At 46.4% G+C, this 16,960-nt stretch overlaps 1 protein-coding gene across 4 annotated transcripts in view; it reads left to right on the top strand.

The window, feature by feature from the left end:
• ZDHHC14 (zDHHC palmitoyltransferase 14) overlaps positions 1 to 16,960 on the top strand; it is a 291,516-nt gene that overhangs the window by 79,341 nt on the left and 195,215 nt on the right. The window lies entirely within an intron of this gene.

Genomic DNA, 16,960 nt, shown 5'->3' with positions numbered 1-16,960 from the left:
ATTGCTTTTTTTGTGTTTTCTTTTGTTTTAGACCGAGGATGACTCCACACATCTACTTATTTCTGGTGGGAAATGCATTCCTTTTGACAAAGTCTGACTCTGAAAATAGCCCTGCTTATTAGTTGGCAGCTGTTGTTCCAGACCTTATGCTTAGTTCAAGGGCTTTAGGTACAGGGTGTATATCTTAGGTTGAGGTTTCTTCGTGAGCAATAGGAAAAATATCCTTTGCTTATACAAAACATGTTTATTATAGCACTGGTGTGGCACCGTCCTCAAGACCACAGACTTTTTGGTGCTAGCTGTAGCTGGTCGACATTTCCAAGGTTACCTCGTAGTCCAAGATGGCTACTCTAGCTCCAGCCATCATCTCTGCATCTCAGCCACCCAAAAGGTGAAAGGACAAAGAAATAAGGTTAAAAGATAATGCAGCAGACATTCTTTAAGCATTGTGTACCTATTTTTCCAGCCATGTCCTCAATCTTTGCTACTTGTGAGTGCACTTTTCTTCTGATATCAAAGAGTAACTCTCTGTCATCTCTCTAAATACTTTATGGTAATGGATCACACTCTTTAATTCCAGAAGATCCTGGCTGTGAAACGTGCTTATCCATAAAAGAAAGAGGAAAAGCGCAACACAACATTACTGACTTTAAAAATGCTTCTAATGCATCTTTAAAAATGAACTCACAAAATTAAAAGCAAATAGAGATAAATGCTCCCATTTTTTCCCCTGCACATTAAAAAGCCTCCGAAAGTGTTGATGGCTTTCTCCGTATTCACGAAGGAGTACTTGATTGCACCTGCAGGCCAACCCAGTGCTCTCTTTGGTTAATGCTGTATTTGTCACTGACATCATGTCTAAATACCCCCTAGGCCGCAGTGTAAGCCCAAGATTGATTTCAGTGGGACCAGAAGCATCCCTGCGTGAGTGCCTTTGACAGCCTCTCGGCACGATGCTGTTGGGTACCTCGGGCAGAGAACAGGCCTCAGTTCAGGTGGCACCCATTTTAACGGTCTTATTTATTGCCAGTGAAGAGCTCTGGCCATGCAGTTTTCCAGCTGCACGTCTGTGGCCTAATGTTTCTTGGGAGGTGCTGCCGGACCGCTTTGAAAGGCAGCAGTGAGCCATTAGAAGTCAATTGAGCTAGCCATTTACTGCAGTATCATTTCCTTCCCAAGTTCTCGAAGCATTTCCCAGTGTGCATGGCAGGATGCAGGAGGACGGCAGGGTTTGCAGGGGCCTCTTGATAGAGGTAGTCTGGATCTTCCTGAAAGCGCACCGTCTACCAGGGCACTGGAAGTGTGACACCGATGCCTAGAGCCAGCTGAGTGATGGTTGGCCGGGTCCCTGGGGAGAAGAGCTCTGGAACAAAACAAGAAGAAAGCCAGGGAGGAAAGCCTGCTGCCCTCCAAGGGCCAAGGCCACGCTGGAGAGGAAGGTTCCTGCAGAGCGGTGCTCCTTCGTTCCTCCCTCCTCCCAAATGCAGCAGGTAAATCATATGTGAGATCCCCACCAGGCTTTGGGGAGACCGGCCCGGGTGATGCTGGCTCCTGTTTTGTTTGGTTTTGTCCTCTGGCTCCCGGAGTTGCGGTGAGGTCGGCAGGGCTGAGCTGCGGGGCTCGAAAGAGCTCCCAGCTTCCTGACCCGTGGTCCAGCGCTTTTTGCAGGACTTGGGCCACGCAGGGACTGTTGTCATTTTCTTCGTGAGGAATAGAATGGAATCTTTCTTACAGTCAGCTGGGGAGACAAGCGGCTCTTGTTAGGAAGAAAATGACAGTGGAACACAGTGCAAACCCCTCAGATAAAGCAGTTAGTTTTAGACGCGGAGTCAGAGAGCCTCGCTCCCCTGGCACTTATCTCAGAGTCAAGTGACATCCTTTGATAGCTGCCATGTGCCGCCACGCCCTCTTAATCTGACTTGTGGGGGGACAGAGGAGAATTAGCTGCCGGGACGGCATGAGGGAGGGAACAGAGGAAATGGGAGTTTTGCTTTTTTGGCACTGGCGTGGTTTCTGGTTTTGTTGGACTTCCTCGATGTTTGCAGAGTGCCGCTGTTGTGCAAACACATGCCCCCCTGCCTGCGGGGGAGCCCGGCTGCTGGCTTCTCTTGTTCCCCAGGGATGCTGCGCAGGCTCCTGGCCCCCAATTCCCAATGGCGGGGCCGGGTCAGGGCTCAGCAAAGATCCTTCTAAAAGCACGTCTGGCCTATGAGCCTTTCAATTTTATAATCAGTCTCAAGGGCCTAAAAATCTCTTGATGTTTTCAGTTGGTTTGCTTTAAGGCAGGTGACAATTTTGCAGTTAGTAGCCCAGGTGATCCTTTCTTTGCTTGTCCCACAGTTGCAAGAGCACCAGTGGGGTAGCGGCCCGGGGCCACCAGCCTGGGCCCTCCTGAGTCGGGGCCCTGTGCGTCGGTCCCCCACGCCGTGGAAACTTGGACTTTGCAAAGTGGGAAGGACCACAGCTGCCCAGTGGAGCGCCCAGCTCTTCCAGGCATGCCATGATGTGATCGAGAGCACTTTGAAGACTGTCAAGAATTAAAGGCAAAGTGCTGTCATCCCTCCCCTTGGCAATTCATACTTCTCCAGAGTACAGGTGTGTGTAGGTGTGTAGACGAAGGCATTGACCAACGTCAGGCTACTCTTTTAATCACTTTCTTTTTAAGCAGGGAAATTTGCCAAGGAAGGAAGAGGTTTCAGATGAGTTGTACAATTATTCGGACAGTTCACCTGACCATTTTGCGACCATTTTGCTTCTGTCCACCTGTGCTTTAAATTACCGTGAAACAAGAGGTGCCTGGGTGTCGCTTTCAGCTAAGTGTCCAACTCTTGGTTTGGGCTCAGGTCATGATCTCATGGTTAGTGAGTTCGAGCCTCATATCGAGCTCTGAGCTGACAGTGTGGAGCCTGCTTGGGATTCTCTCTCTCTCTCTCTCTCTCTCTCTCTCTCTCGGCCCCTCCCCTGCTTGCTCTGTCTCTCAAAGTAATTAAACTTCAAAAAAAATTTTTTTAAATAAATTACTGTGAAACAGGGTTACCATTACTCGTCTGTTGCGCATGCTGGTAAAAAGACTGAGCTGTCACGGACACTTCTTTGGTGCCTGAGTCGCCACAGGTCGGGACTCAGCAGCGAGGTGTTCATCACGACTCGGTGTTGGGCCCCAGGGTTTCATTTGTTTGCCCACAACAAACAGAGTCCAGAGCCATTCCTGGAGCTCAGGAATATTCTTTGGTATCATAAAAATCTGTTTTGTGGATTGGGTTGCTTGAGGTCATTTGGGAATGGTAATTTCTGTAACTGGAGTATGAAGTTGGCAGTTTGCTCAAAGAATTCTAGAGGGGAATTCTATCATATTTTAAAACGGGCAAGAATTCTATCATGTTTTAAAATGGACAATAACGCCCACACTGTTCTCCCTCTTGCCTTTGCCTTGAGTAAGAATACATGGAAATTAAGTAAAGATACCACAGTATTCTCTGGAATCATTACAAGCCTTTAGATGCTATATTCTTTGCTTTCTTCAGAAACCTGAAATGATACAATTGTGAGTTTTCTGTCAATTGCTAATAGGTGATACTCATGTCAGAGGTTATGCCTGGAAATGAATTGCCCTTGGCCGTGAGATCTCTTTGAGATCTGACCTGCAGATTCCGCATACACTCTTTGTTCTTGTCCTAAAGGTGTCCCATCCAGTGGCCACACAGCATGGCCCCTCCCAACCAGATGCAACATTGAGCGCGCCCCCCCCCCCCCCCAGGGAAGAAGCCTCAACTGCCATGCTAAGCTTATAGGTGCGGGCCTGGGATTGTCTTTGTTCCAAAATGAAAACAAAGACCAAAGAAACCCAACTCATAAAAACAGTGGTGAGTACCTGTGCTTACACTGGCTTTGCAGAGAGAATGCATAAACAGCTGTGTGTTTGCCCACCCCCCACTTCATGCACTTAGGGCTGTTTCTTTCTCTTCGTGCAGTCAGTATATATGAGAGTCAGGTTATTGACGTTTAGTTGTGTTTAAGCCTAGAGTAGTGTTTTTGTTGGGGGTGGGGAGGGAGTATTATTCTGGGTAATTTTATGTGATTGCGAACAAAAGTCTTTTTTTCTCTTCATAGTTCCCATGGTGATTTTTTTCATTTGGCATAGCATCGATCTTGTGGGTTTTAATTAGACTCTAATAGTCCCTAGGAGCAGAGAGTGTTGTGATTCGTTAGTATCTTCTCTTATTTAATGTTTGTTGATGGTTGGACGACATAAAATGGTACAAAATCTATTCTGTTGATATCTGCTACATTGCTTGATACGATAATAGGAATATAAGGGTGTTATGAAAGGAAAAAAATTTAATAGTAAATAATTTTGCTTTTCTTCCCTCTTGCCAATGTCAATTCAAAATTCCTTTGGGATCACCTAGTAAAATTATGTTTTTCAGAATTCACAAAAGTATGTAGACCACAGAGGTTCCCAGTCTATAGGGAGGCTGAGGGTGGCAGGGTTACAGCAAGGGGTCAAGAATCAAGTATTGCCTGTAAATAATAAGTGGTATACCTTATGTATATGGTTGTATAAATGTATATGTTACATTTTTTCAAGTGCATGTAGATCCTGTTGTGACTAATCAAACAAATTCAACTTAAAAGCATAAACGAATTTGAGCCACCTGGGTGGCTCAATCGATTAAGGATCGGACTCTTGATTTCAGCTCAGGTCATGATCTCAAGGTTGGTGAGGTGGAGCCTTGTGTTGGGCTCTGCCCTGACAGTGTGGAGCCTGTTTGGGATTCTCTCTCTCCCTCCCTCTCTCTCTGCCCCTCCTCCACTGACGCTTTCTCAGTCTTTCTCAAAATAAATAAAAACATTAAAAAAAAGCATAACTGAATTAATGATAACCTTCTATAATTAGTATTATCTCAATAATCAAAAGGTATAAAATATAACCACTACCATAGAGGGATGCACATAATTTTTTAACATTAAAAAAATAGTTTCTATCTTTGAAAAGGACAGAGACCACTATTCTGAACTCTTTATCGGAGTAGTGTTGATCCATATATAAACCTAGAGATATGTAGGAAAAAGGTGTATTTTGAAGAATGTCCATGAAAGAACTTTCTGGAAGGCATCCATGAAAGAACTTTCTGGAAAACAGATTGTGGACATTCGTTAGAATGTATAAAATGTGTCCTACAGCTCCTGCTGTTTTTAAACAATGGCACTCCAGATCACTGTTGGATGGTGGCACCAAGCCTTACAAACAGAGTCAGTCAGTCTCTCCTTGGCTTCTCCCTGTTAGCCTTTATGATTTCCCCAGATGTTAGGAGGGGGGTGAGTTCCTTGCTTCTGCAGTGGGGGCTGGAAGTTTGGAAACTTTGTTGGAGAAGCTGTATGTGTTGCAGAAGAACAAGACACCTTCCATTTCTGTGACAGTGAAGTGGGATCAAGTTTTCCTGTGTCTAGGTGCCTCTCGCTAATGAACGCTGCCGTGGGAAGGGTTGGGGTTTCTGGGGGAGCTGAACAGAGGCAGCTGGAGAGACCCTGAGGATTGGAGTCTCCTGATGAGTAAGCCTGAAGAACCTGGTGGGGGGTGGCTTGTGTTCCTTAACAGGGCACAGGGGTGGTTGGGGAAGGGGCCCAGTGAATGGCTGAAGCCCCCACTTCCTTCCTCCGAGTTGATAAGTTCCCATGAAACTGGGATGTCTTCCTGTGTCTCCTTCCCCAGAGATCCCTGTTGATACCCACATGGCAACTCTCGAATTCCTATGATGAGGCGTTTTGAAGAAACTGCTGAGGAATAAAATAATCAACTCTCCAAATTGGAAAGGGATTACTTAGACATCACTGATTCCAGTTTCTCACTCCGTGCAGGAATCCTTCTATAGAAAAGCTTCCTAGAAGTCTAGAATCAAAGAGTTCTGGATCCATTGGAATCAAGAGTGCCGGTTCTTACTTGTACACTTGAGTTATATGGAGGCAGAAAATAACATGACTCACCTGGGCCTGTGTGTAGACATCCCATTGCCTGGGCGTGGAGATGTATTCGGGGAAATGAGTGAGGGAGGGTTGCACAGGGGAGTGGGAAATGTGCACACGGAGGCGTGGAGTGCTTGCTGAGTGCCTTCTGACCACGGTCTTCTGGTCAGTTATGTTTCTCCTTAGCAGAGGCTGGTAACAGCAGGAGGTAAGCAAATAATTCCTGTATCTATTTTTTCCTGTTTGGACAATGAATACAATGTGCATGTGTTCAAGAAGGCTCCTTTTCCTGACTGCTAGCCACAGTGACCGGCTTAGGAAGAAGAAAAGTCAGAGCTGGTGAAAATGCACATGCATTTTGTAGTGGAGAATCTGATATCATGGCTGTGTGCTTTCGTTTTTGGAGTCTGAAATAACACACACATTCCAGGAGCCTGGGAAATTCCCAGGTGGCCACCACCATAAATGTTATCTCATTGAACCTCATTAAACTGTGACAGGAGTTCCAGGCTCCTAACCTCGAATGGTTCAAGGGGAAAAGGAGCCCCTATGGGGAGAGATGCCTTTGAAAGGCAGTCCACCTGTGGACAGAGTCGCCTGTGCCTCTGTGACTACGTTTGATGTTCTGTTCCTCCTTATTGAATAATAACTGTTAATAAAAATAGCTTTCAAAGGGACATCAGGATACAGCTGTGTAGCAAGACACAGGGATCAGGCAGATCACTGTAGATTTTGGAACTTTGATTTCCCAAACTTGTATGAGCAGGTCATTACCAGTCCAAGCCCTGTTGCCCATGTAATTCCTAAAGGGGAAGACATTTGGATTGATACAAAAATCATGCTTCCTAGTCGTGCCTCCTAGTTCCTATGTATTTCTATCACAGCAGCAGTATTTTGGGTTAGGGTCTTCAAGTTAGAAGCCCCCATCCCCACCCTTACAGACACATCTTCCTTCTGGATATGAAAGAAAAAATGTGAGCGAATCTTTTGTGGCTGGGCATGCAAGTACCAATGGCAGTGCCTGTCCAAGGTCCAAGCGAAGGGCAGGGGGATACTGGCCACAGATAGACACCTCCCTGCTGCTGAAGATGGATAAGAGGAACGGAGGCAGAGGAACAGAAAGGGACAGTGGTGGGTGGGACAAGCGGATACTCTGCCAGGCACTCAGTGACCCTCTCTTCCACCCTGTAAAGAGGACGCCAGGCAGGACAGTTCTAGCACTTTCCATCCAGCCATTGTGTGTATTGCCATTGTCACAGCTTCCAGAATTAGCAGTTAACCACTCTTGGAAGCCACCCATTGGAGCACCCAGCCCCTGTCAGAGGTAGAGCGGTCTGAGTCTTGAGGTCCTCATACATGAAGAGTCTGCCACTAATTTAGGATAATGTTCATGCTTTTGAAAAAATTTTAGAAGCTCTGTTGTGTCATATTCTGGTCTAGCACGTGGCTTGGCACCGAAGGAGGCTTTGTAGGTGGGTATTGGGTGACCTCATTTCCCTTGATACAACTCCCACGTTCATTGCAGCACTGCTCACAAAAGCTAAGATGTAGAAACAACCTGAGTGTCCATCGATGGATAAATGAATAAAAAAGAAAATGTGGTAGATACAATGGAATATTACTCAACCATGAAAAGGAGGAGACCCGGGGCGCCTGGGTGGCGCAGTCGGTTAAGCGTCCGACTTCAGCCAGGTCACGATCTCGCGGTCCGTGAGTTCAAGCCCCGCGTCAGGCTCTGAGCTGATGGCTCGGAGCCTGGAGCCTGTTTCCGATTCTGTGTCTCCCTCTGTCTCTGCCCCTCCCCCGTTCATGCTCTGTCTCTCTCTGTCCCCAAAATAAATAAAAACGTTGAAAAAAAAAAAAAAAGAAAAGGAGGAGACCCTGCCATATGCGGCAACACGGATGAAATTGGGGGGCATTATGCTAAGTGAAACAAGCGGGTCACCGAAGGATAGATCCCACCTGACGCCGCTTACATGAAGAATCTAAAAATAGTTGAACTTCCAGAAGCAGAGAGTGGAATGGTGGTCACCAGGGCCGGGGGGGGGGGGGGGGGGCAAGAAGGGAATGGGGAGTTGCTGTTCAATGTATAAAGTTTCAGTTTTGCAGGATGAATGAGTTCTACAGGGCTGTTGCACAACATTGTACTTAACAGTATCGTACCTGTAAAAAGTTAAGCAGGTAGATTTCACGTGAAGTGTTCCTACCACACTTAAAAAATTAGAGCAAACTAAAAAAAAAAAAAAAAAGATACAAGTCACTACAGAGCCATGACTTGAAACCTTCTCTGAGCTTACATAGAGTTTCTGTCTTGATTTTCCTCTGCGAGGAGAGTCATGGTATGGTTTTTCTGCTACCGTGTGAAGTTAGCTCTTTCCTCCATTTCTCTAAACTTAACCTCCTTCAGCTTAAAGCGGTCTCCTTAGTTCTGGAATTTCAGAGGTGGGGGATGAACTGTTGGTCCCGTCTGTGCTTTTCCTAACCTGTTTTCTGGTGGTGTTTACTGTATGTATCCGTAAGATGATCTCTGAGGTTACATGCACAGTAGTGGATCCTTTGAGAACTTCAACAGCAAAATTACCTCAAAGCCATAAGTCATATCCTGACTTACAAAAAAGACTTTGTTTTCCTTTCTCTTTGTGGTTGTTGCGCTCTGTTCTACCGCAGTAGGGAAAAAAGCAGGGCATCGTCTTGTTCTCAGAGATTTTACTGACAAGGTGCAGATTCCCAGGACTTTCTATAAATGGCGGGCTCTTTTTGGTTAGAGAAAAAAGTGTCACATTCTCTGGCTTCTGAAGATCTCTTCGAGAACGCCTCTCGAGGATCAAGCATATCCTTGTGTTGCTGTACATCATAAATCTCAGCAACAGAAATGATTGTGCTTATGAATCACCCCCGGATGTCTGCTCTCTAGATCTGCCCCTCACAAAGTGGGAAAAGAAGGTGAGACGCCAAGTGTTGAGCGCCTGGCACAGTGCCCACCAGCTCTGCCCTGCTTTCGGGGTTGCAGCGGGGCGGGGCGGGGGGGGTTCCTCCTCCCTCCTATTCGTGCACATTCGAGCTGGAGTCACCCACCGTGGAGGGCTAGATGTGTGTGGTACAGAACAGATTCACTTGGTGCCATTTTAGTTGTTTAACCGTGACCCTCACACAATTACTAAGAGGAAAATGGTTGCGTGTCATTACTAATGAAATTTCCTGAAAGCCCATAAAGACGACTGATTCTAGGTGGCGGTGTCCAGATTCTGTGTCAGCTGAATTGCGGTGGGCAAATGTGCGTTATAGGAGGGAACATTTATACTATTAGTCATTAGGTATGCAGACATGCACAAGACAGGTCAGATGGCTGGGAAACTGGGTTCTTCGGTGGGAAGTGCTTAGTTTGGGAAGTAGACACCTGAGAAAGTAAGAAAACAGAAAACATCACAGCCTGCTGCTTCTGTTGTCTCTTCAGCGTTGGGAACGTGGCAGAAGTAGGGATGTTGACCTATTGAAAACTGTTTCTCGAACCCATAGCCTTCCTCTCCCACATCTGTGTGTTGAGAGTGACTTTTTTTTATGTTTATTTTTGAGAGAGAGAGCATGTGAGCAGGGGAGGGGCAGAGAGAGAGGGAGACAGAGGATCTGAAGCAGGCTGTCTGCTGTCAGCACAGAGCCCGATACGGGGCGCGAACACACAAATCTCAAGGTCATGACCTGAGCCAAGGTCAGACACTTAACAGGCTGAGCCATGTAGGCACCCCGAGAGTGATGTTTTATTAAACACCTCCCACATCCCCCCCAACACCTTACCAGAAGAAACATATTGAGCCTAGAGGGAGACTCATTTCAAAAGAAAATAATCCAGTGGGTCCATATGGCACCCCTATTCGAGAAGGTCCTTTCAGGTGAAGATGGCCATTGACTGATATGCTCTTTGATATAAAATAATTTTTTTAATGTTTATTTATTTTTGAAGGAGAGCAAGTGGAGGAAGGGCAGAGAGAGAGGGGGAGACACAGAATCGGAAGCAGGCTCCAGACTCTGAGCTGTCAGTACAGAGCCTAATGCGGGGCTCAAACCCACAAATAGTGAGATCATGACCTGAGCCAAAACCAAGAGTCGGACATCTAATCGACTGCACCACCCAGGCACCCCGTAATTTTCAAAGCAAGCAGATGTTACTGAACTTTGTCCCACCCCAACCCCACAGCTTTTATTGATAAGATTTTAAAATAACACTAATGATACAACTTTAAAAATCACAGTAAGCAATGATTTTTTTGAAAAAAGCAGTGATAGAAATTCAGTCCATGCTTAACTATTCCATTGTTATAGCCATAGATATATGTTGAAAATCCTTCCTTAACCTGGAAGTTCGTAAGTCCTAAAAATTGATTAGAATCGTTCCTGCTCTTGAGAAGATTGGGACCTGGAACATTCTGTGTGTATGTATATTTTAATGCATGTACTTTTGTAACATTGTTCTTAATTATATATGCTGAATAATTCCTTTCACTGTAGGACTTTGAAGTAATTCATTTATGTACCCTTTTCTGCTCCTCCGACTGCAGATAGTTCATTCAGACCAGGAATTATTAAATTGTACTTCTGATTAGATATTTCACTCCCTAGTTTTATCCGTAGTGGCTGTTCAGTAAATACTGATTTAATGGTTACTTCTACTCTTCAAATTACGTCAATAATATATGAAGTAGATTTAGGGGTGAATATGTGAAACTATCGTTTGTCCAAATTCACTATTTTTTTTCCTTTTATTGTAAATTAAGTAATTATGAAGTTAATGTAAATGATTATGAAAACTAATCACATTCTCTTTACCTGCCTATTCCAGTAATCTGTTCTCATTTAAGAAACTGCCCCAAAGCTTAGTGGCCCAAAACAAATTTTTTGGTACCATCCCATGGTTCTTTGGGTTGACTTGGTTCAGTTGGGAAGTTTTCGGTTAGAGTATTCTGGTAGCGTGACAGTGACTGGACGGGAAGCTTTGGCTTCTTCATACTTGTGTGCGACTCCTGTGTGAGGGTGACTGGAATCGAGGAGGCTGGCTGAGCGTCTCGTCTTTCGACGTGGCTAACTTTGGTGTCCTTGTGGCATGGTGGTCCTGGGTGGTGAGACTGCGTGGGCAGCGTTCCAGGAAAACAAGGCTGAAGCTGTCAGACCTCTTTGAGCTAGTGTTGGAAACCCCAGAACAGCTTTCTGTCATATTTTCTTGGTCAAGCGAGTCGCTAAGACTGGCCCAGGTTCAAGGGGAGGGTTCTTAGATTTTCTCTCTCAATGGCAGGAGCAGCAAAGAATCTATAGCTATCCTTAATCTGCCACCTGATGTGTTAGAAAGTAGCCTTTTTTTTTTCCGTTTTAAAGATTGCTTACTGAGTTAGACCAATTAATAAAGAGAGACTTAGTTTGTTCTAGAAAAGTACCAATACGGTCAGTTCTCCCACTGTGCCGTTCAATTTTAGATGATGGTAATTTTTGATTTCTTGTCATAAGCCAAGTCGAGTATATTTAGGTGCCAGCTTTGAAACTAATACGAGCATATCAGTTCTGAGGTCCTGACTCACTGTTATTCGTGCAAGTCTTCCTGAGAATTTTCTCCTTGAGAACAGAACTTCTAGGGGGCGTCACGCCACAATGACCACAGTACAAATACCCACGCCCATGAAAACAAGAACCGCCCCTTATAACAAAACATTTTTCCCCACGAACCATGAACATGGTGAAATTAGGTAACAGGCTAGTGAGAGCCCTTTCCAGGAGGAACTGCTTCGAACCATGATATCCAGACAGTTCGCGCCATTGTATTTAGCAAGAAAAACAGAAAATTCCCAGGGTTGGTCCTTCATGAGGTGCCGTGAGGTTCTTGTTAAAATGTGATGAACTAAGATATCCTATCCCTGAGGACAGGTTGGCCTCTGTACCACAGTCTTTCCACCGAAGTCTGAGCTTGGGCATTCGGGGTTTTCCTGCCCAGACCTGACCCATGGCCACCTCTGAGCACACTCAGGCCCCTCTCTCGGGAAGAGCTGAGTGTGTGTGCGTTGGGGTGGGGGGTGGGGAGATGGTCCTTCGAGGGCTTCTGTGCCACCAGCTTCACCCACCTGTGTGAATGTGTCTGCCAGCAGGGCTGGTTCCCATGGCACCTCAGGGCCTCAGTTTACCACGCTCTTGGGACTGCTCGGTGTCCTCTGCATGGTACCATCTGCTCCGTAACAGCACCGTCCATGTAGAAAGAAAAGAGAGCTGTGTCCCTGGGCTGGGACTGTGCCTGGCCTGCTGTAGGCTTTCAGGCCGTATTTGTGGACTCGGCGGTAAACGACAGAAGTCACATCTGTGCCTTCTCAAAATATGAATTAGTTGCAGAAATTGAAATAGGGAAATTTTAACTAAAACTCAACTGTCGTAGCTTCTCCTGAAAAAAATGGGAAACCCAGGCAACACCGGGCAGGAGGGGCAATAGTGGGGAGCCGTGTGGCCATCCTCTGTGGATCGGCTGGCTCTCTAGGGGCCGGACGCCTTCCGCCCCGGCTGCCACTCTCACCAGCCTCTTCTTTGCTGAGTCGGCAAACCCCAGAAGGCATATTCCACAACGCTTATTATCTCTGGGTTGGAAACACCCTCAGGGTGCTTCAGAAATTCCTGTACCTGAAGGTTCGTTTGTTTGTTTTTTTAATAATTGCCTCATTGAGATAGAATTCACATACCAAGAGAATTACCTGTTTAAAGCACACAGTCCAGGGGCGCCTAGGTGGCTTGGTTGGTTAAGCGCCCAACTTCAGCTCAGGTCGTGATCTTGTGGTCTGTGAGTTCGAGCCCTGCGTCAGGCTCTGTGCTGACAGCTCAGAGCCTGGAGCCTGCTTCGGATTGTGTCTCTCTCTCTGCCCCTCCCCCACTCCTGCTTTCTCTCTGCCTCTCAAAAAATTGATTAAATGTTAAAAAATTTTAAAGATAAATAAAGCACACAGTCCAGTGGCTTTTAGTCTATTCAGAGCTGTGCAGTCATTACCACTGTCTAATTCTAGGACATTTTCATCACCCCCAAAAGGAACCCCCTATGCGTCAGCAGTCACTCCCCATGTCCCACCTACTCCAGTCCTAGGGAACCACTAATCTGCTTTCTGTCCCTATAGATTTACCTATTCTGGACATTTTGTATAAATAGAATAATATAATTTGTGTCTGGCTTCTCTCATTGAGCATAGCATTTTATTTTTTAATTTTTAAAAATTGTTAAAATTTTATTTAATTTGAGAGAGAGAGAACGCAAGCAGGAGAGAGGGGCAGAGGGAGAGAGAGAGAATCCCAAGCAGGCTCCACACTCAGTGCACAGCCCGATGCAGGGCTCAGTCCCACGATGCTGGGGTCCTGACCTGAGCCAAAGTCAGGAGTTGAGCCAAAGTCAAGTTAACCACCCAGGCGCCCCGATCATAGCATTTTAAAGGTTCATCCATGTTGTAGCATGTATCAGAATTTATTTCTTCCTTCCTTCCTTCCTTCCTTCCTTCCTTCCTTCCTTCCTTCCTTCTTTCCTTCCTTCCCTCCCTCCCTCCCTCCTTCCTTCCTTCATTCCTTCCTTTCTAAGTTTATTTATGTATTTTGAAGGGGGGAGGAGCAGAGTGAGAGAGAAAGGGAGAATCCCAAGTAGGCTTCATACTGCCTGCATGGAGCACAACATGGGGCTCAAACTCACAAACCATGAGATCATGACCTGAGCCGAAATCAAGAGTTGGACACTTAACCCACTGAGCCACCCAGGCGCCCCTGGTATTTCTTCCTTTTTATGGATGAATAATATTCCATTGTCTGGATAGACCACATTGTATTTATTCATCAGCTGATGGACATTTGGGGTGTTTGTATTTTTTGGCTGTTACGAATAACACTCAGAAGATTGTCAATCCACTAAAGAACTGTGCTGTGTAGCACTTCAGGGATGAGAGGGAGAAACTTTACATCAGAAAAACGAGATCAGGTTATCAACACACCAGAAAGTTTGGAAAATCACTACCGTAAGAAGGAAAAATATAACTCGGCAGTTCCTGAGCTCCAGATGGCAGAGGGCGGGCCAGGGAAAGCAGGCCGGTGCTGGCAGAGTGGGAGACAGAGAGCAGGCGACTCTGTGACTGTCCCCAGGAGGCATGCTCTGTGGGAGGGGCCCGAAGCAAAGCACCACCTGCAGCAGCCTCTCTGAACTAAGTCACCCGGGGGGGAAGCGCGTCTGGGCCCGGGACAGAGGCTCTCTAAACCCCAGCTCTCCATTCCCCTGAGCCAGTCTTTCCAGGAGGTGGTATTTTAGGGAGGGAAGATGGCTTACTCTGGATGACAGATCACATCTTTGTGGGGCAGGGTGGCCCAAAGGCAAACTTGTTTGGTAGGCGACTCTGGCAACAGGGTCAGGCCCCCTGTGGCCCAGGTGCCAGCGCTGTCCTCTGCAGCAGGCTGAGCCTGTCCTCCCTCCAGCCGCCACTCCCGGCTCTGTGCCTTCCTTCGTCCTCCCCCCAGCACGGCCCCTGGAGCACTGCCCTCCCTTGTGGGGACCCGAGGAGCCTGTGTCCGTAAAGGCCCACTGTGTCACCATCCGTAGCCCTGTCCCCAGATGACACTCCTTCTCAGGCGGGATTTCAGGCTGCATTTTTGTCTCGGGAAGGATGAGCTAGGTTATGCTAAGGTAGCAATCCGTTTCAACATCTTAGCGACTTACATCAAGAGTGTATTTCTTGCTCAAACTTTATGACCACTGGTGTCCACTGGGAGTTCTGCCCTCAGCTCGGCCTCACTCTGGGACCCAGGCTGATGGAGCACCAGTCAGCTCACGTGTTGACAGCCATTGTGGCGGGTCTCACACCATCAGTTAGATGTTCTGGCCTGGGGGTGACGCATTACTGCCACTCACAACCCTACCATGCGGGACCAGAAGTACAGGTGCCTGAAAACGGGGGCAGCTGGAAATGACGGGCAAAAGGCGCCGATATCCCCCAGACATCTTGGCGCACTCCTCCCTGCCCCCCACCCCCCCCCCGCCCTCTCTCTGGCCATGAATTACAACAGGGAGGGGCCTTGGGCAGAGAGCCCCGGGTCCCCACTCGCTACGGTGTGACCTTGGGTATGTCGTCCCTGTACAGTGGGGACTAATGTTACTGTTATGTGTGTTAAGAGGATTACATGTGCCCGGCACATAGTAGGTGTTCCATAAATGATAACTCGTGAGGTGCTACTTATGAAAAGTTGTGGTTTCCCAACAGCCAGAAAAAATATCTGATATGCCTCTGTCTTTCAATTCTGTTTTACCTAAATAAGCCAGTGTCTGGGATTCTATTTGAAGGTCGGGGAATAAATACAGTGTAAAGTGATATTATTTATATATTTAAAGAACTGGTGGGAACCAAAATTAAATGTCCAACCATAGGAGAACGATTAGGTAAATAATGAAATACAGACTTCACGAAATGTAACGCAACCACCAAAAACAAAGAAATCTGTATAACATAGGCAGAACGAGGACAATTACATAACAACACGTAAAATGCTCAGGGTAGTATAGTGGTTGAAAGTGTGTTACAATGCTGTAGGTATTCTTTGACCACAAGTATGTTCAAATAAGCACAGATGAAAAAGGATTGGAAATTAAAATATCGGAAATGACAGTATTAGACAGTATTAGAATTATAGAATTAATGAACTGAATGAAATGACAGTAGAGTTTTAGAATTATGAATATTTTCCAGTGTTACTTATGTAGTTTAAAAAACCACTATTTTACAGATAGAAAAACTGAATTCAGAAAAAACATCCTAAATGCATTTGTTGATACACTGAGAAACTATTAACTAATTTTAAAGGTAAGTACGTTCAGGGGCGCCTGGGTGGTTCAGTCCGTGAAGCATCCAACATTGGCTCAGGTCATGATCTCATGGTTTGTGAGTTCAAACCCCGCATCGGGCTGTCTGTTGTCAGCACAGAGCCTGCTTCGAATCCTCTGCCCTCTCTCTCTGCCCTTCCCCCGCTGGTTCTCTCTCTCTCAAAATTAAAAAAAAAAAAAAAAAAGTCAGATACATTCATACTGTAGTGGACAGAGATGAAAATATTACATAGATGATCTCTGATTCACAAGCCCAGTGGAAGATATTGGGCCCAAGGTAAAAGAAAATGTTTTTAGAGAGCAAAAATATTTTAAGTTTTTATTTTATTTTATTTTATTTTTGAGAGAGAGAGAGAGTGAGCGAGCATGAGTGGGGGAGGGGCAGAGAGAGAGGGAGGCACAGAATCCAAAACAGGCTCCAGGCTCTGTGCTGTCAGCACAGAGCCCGACGCGGGGCTCGAACCCACGAACCGCGAGTTCATGACCTGAGCTGAAGTCGGATGCTTAACCCACTGAGCCACCCAGGTGCCCCGAGAGCAAAAATAGTAGAACATCTTAGTAAAGTGTATGTAGACACGTATTATGATGCCTTCCAAATGTGAGTAGAGCTGGTAAAGTGTGCAACCTGCGGAATTCTTTGGGAATAGAAAACTCTTCAGACCATGCCCGGAGCGCTGGTTTAGTAGCTAATCACTGACCTTCGGTCGTTATTGGTGCGTGGCCGTGTCAGTCTCCCCCGGACATGTGAAGGCCTGTGTGTCAGAAGGGTGTCCTTTCTATTTCTATAATTCCGGGGTCCGTTCCAGCACCTGGTCTTTGGAATCTCCAGGACCTTGTTGAAAGCTCGGGTTCATGTATCCCCACCCCCAGGACTTCGATTCTGAGGGTCCAGAGTGGGGGCCAGGAATCTGCTCATCCACCCTCCTGGGGTTTCCGCGTAGGCGTGTGAGGGCGGTGCTCTGTGCCTGGCAGGGAGGCCTCCGAGATGTGTTCGCAAGATGAACACACTAACAAGGTTTGTGAGGAATTGGCTTTAAATGCAGTCTGCTGGTCCCTAATTCTCACATTTTCCCTGGAGATTCCTTGTCAATGGACTCCTAGCCTCTAAGCCTCTCCTGCCTGGGAACCACCCCCCCC

This window comes from Herpailurus yagouaroundi, unplaced genomic scaffold (assembly GCF_014898765.1).
Source record: "Herpailurus yagouaroundi ecotype Mexico unplaced genomic scaffold, PumYag 198, whole genome shotgun sequence".
Classification (NCBI taxonomy): Eukaryota; Metazoa; Chordata; class Mammalia; order Carnivora; family Felidae; genus Herpailurus; species Herpailurus yagouaroundi.
The sequence above is the reverse complement of the archived record's forward strand: the minus strand, read 5'-3'. Positions and strand labels throughout refer to the sequence as shown.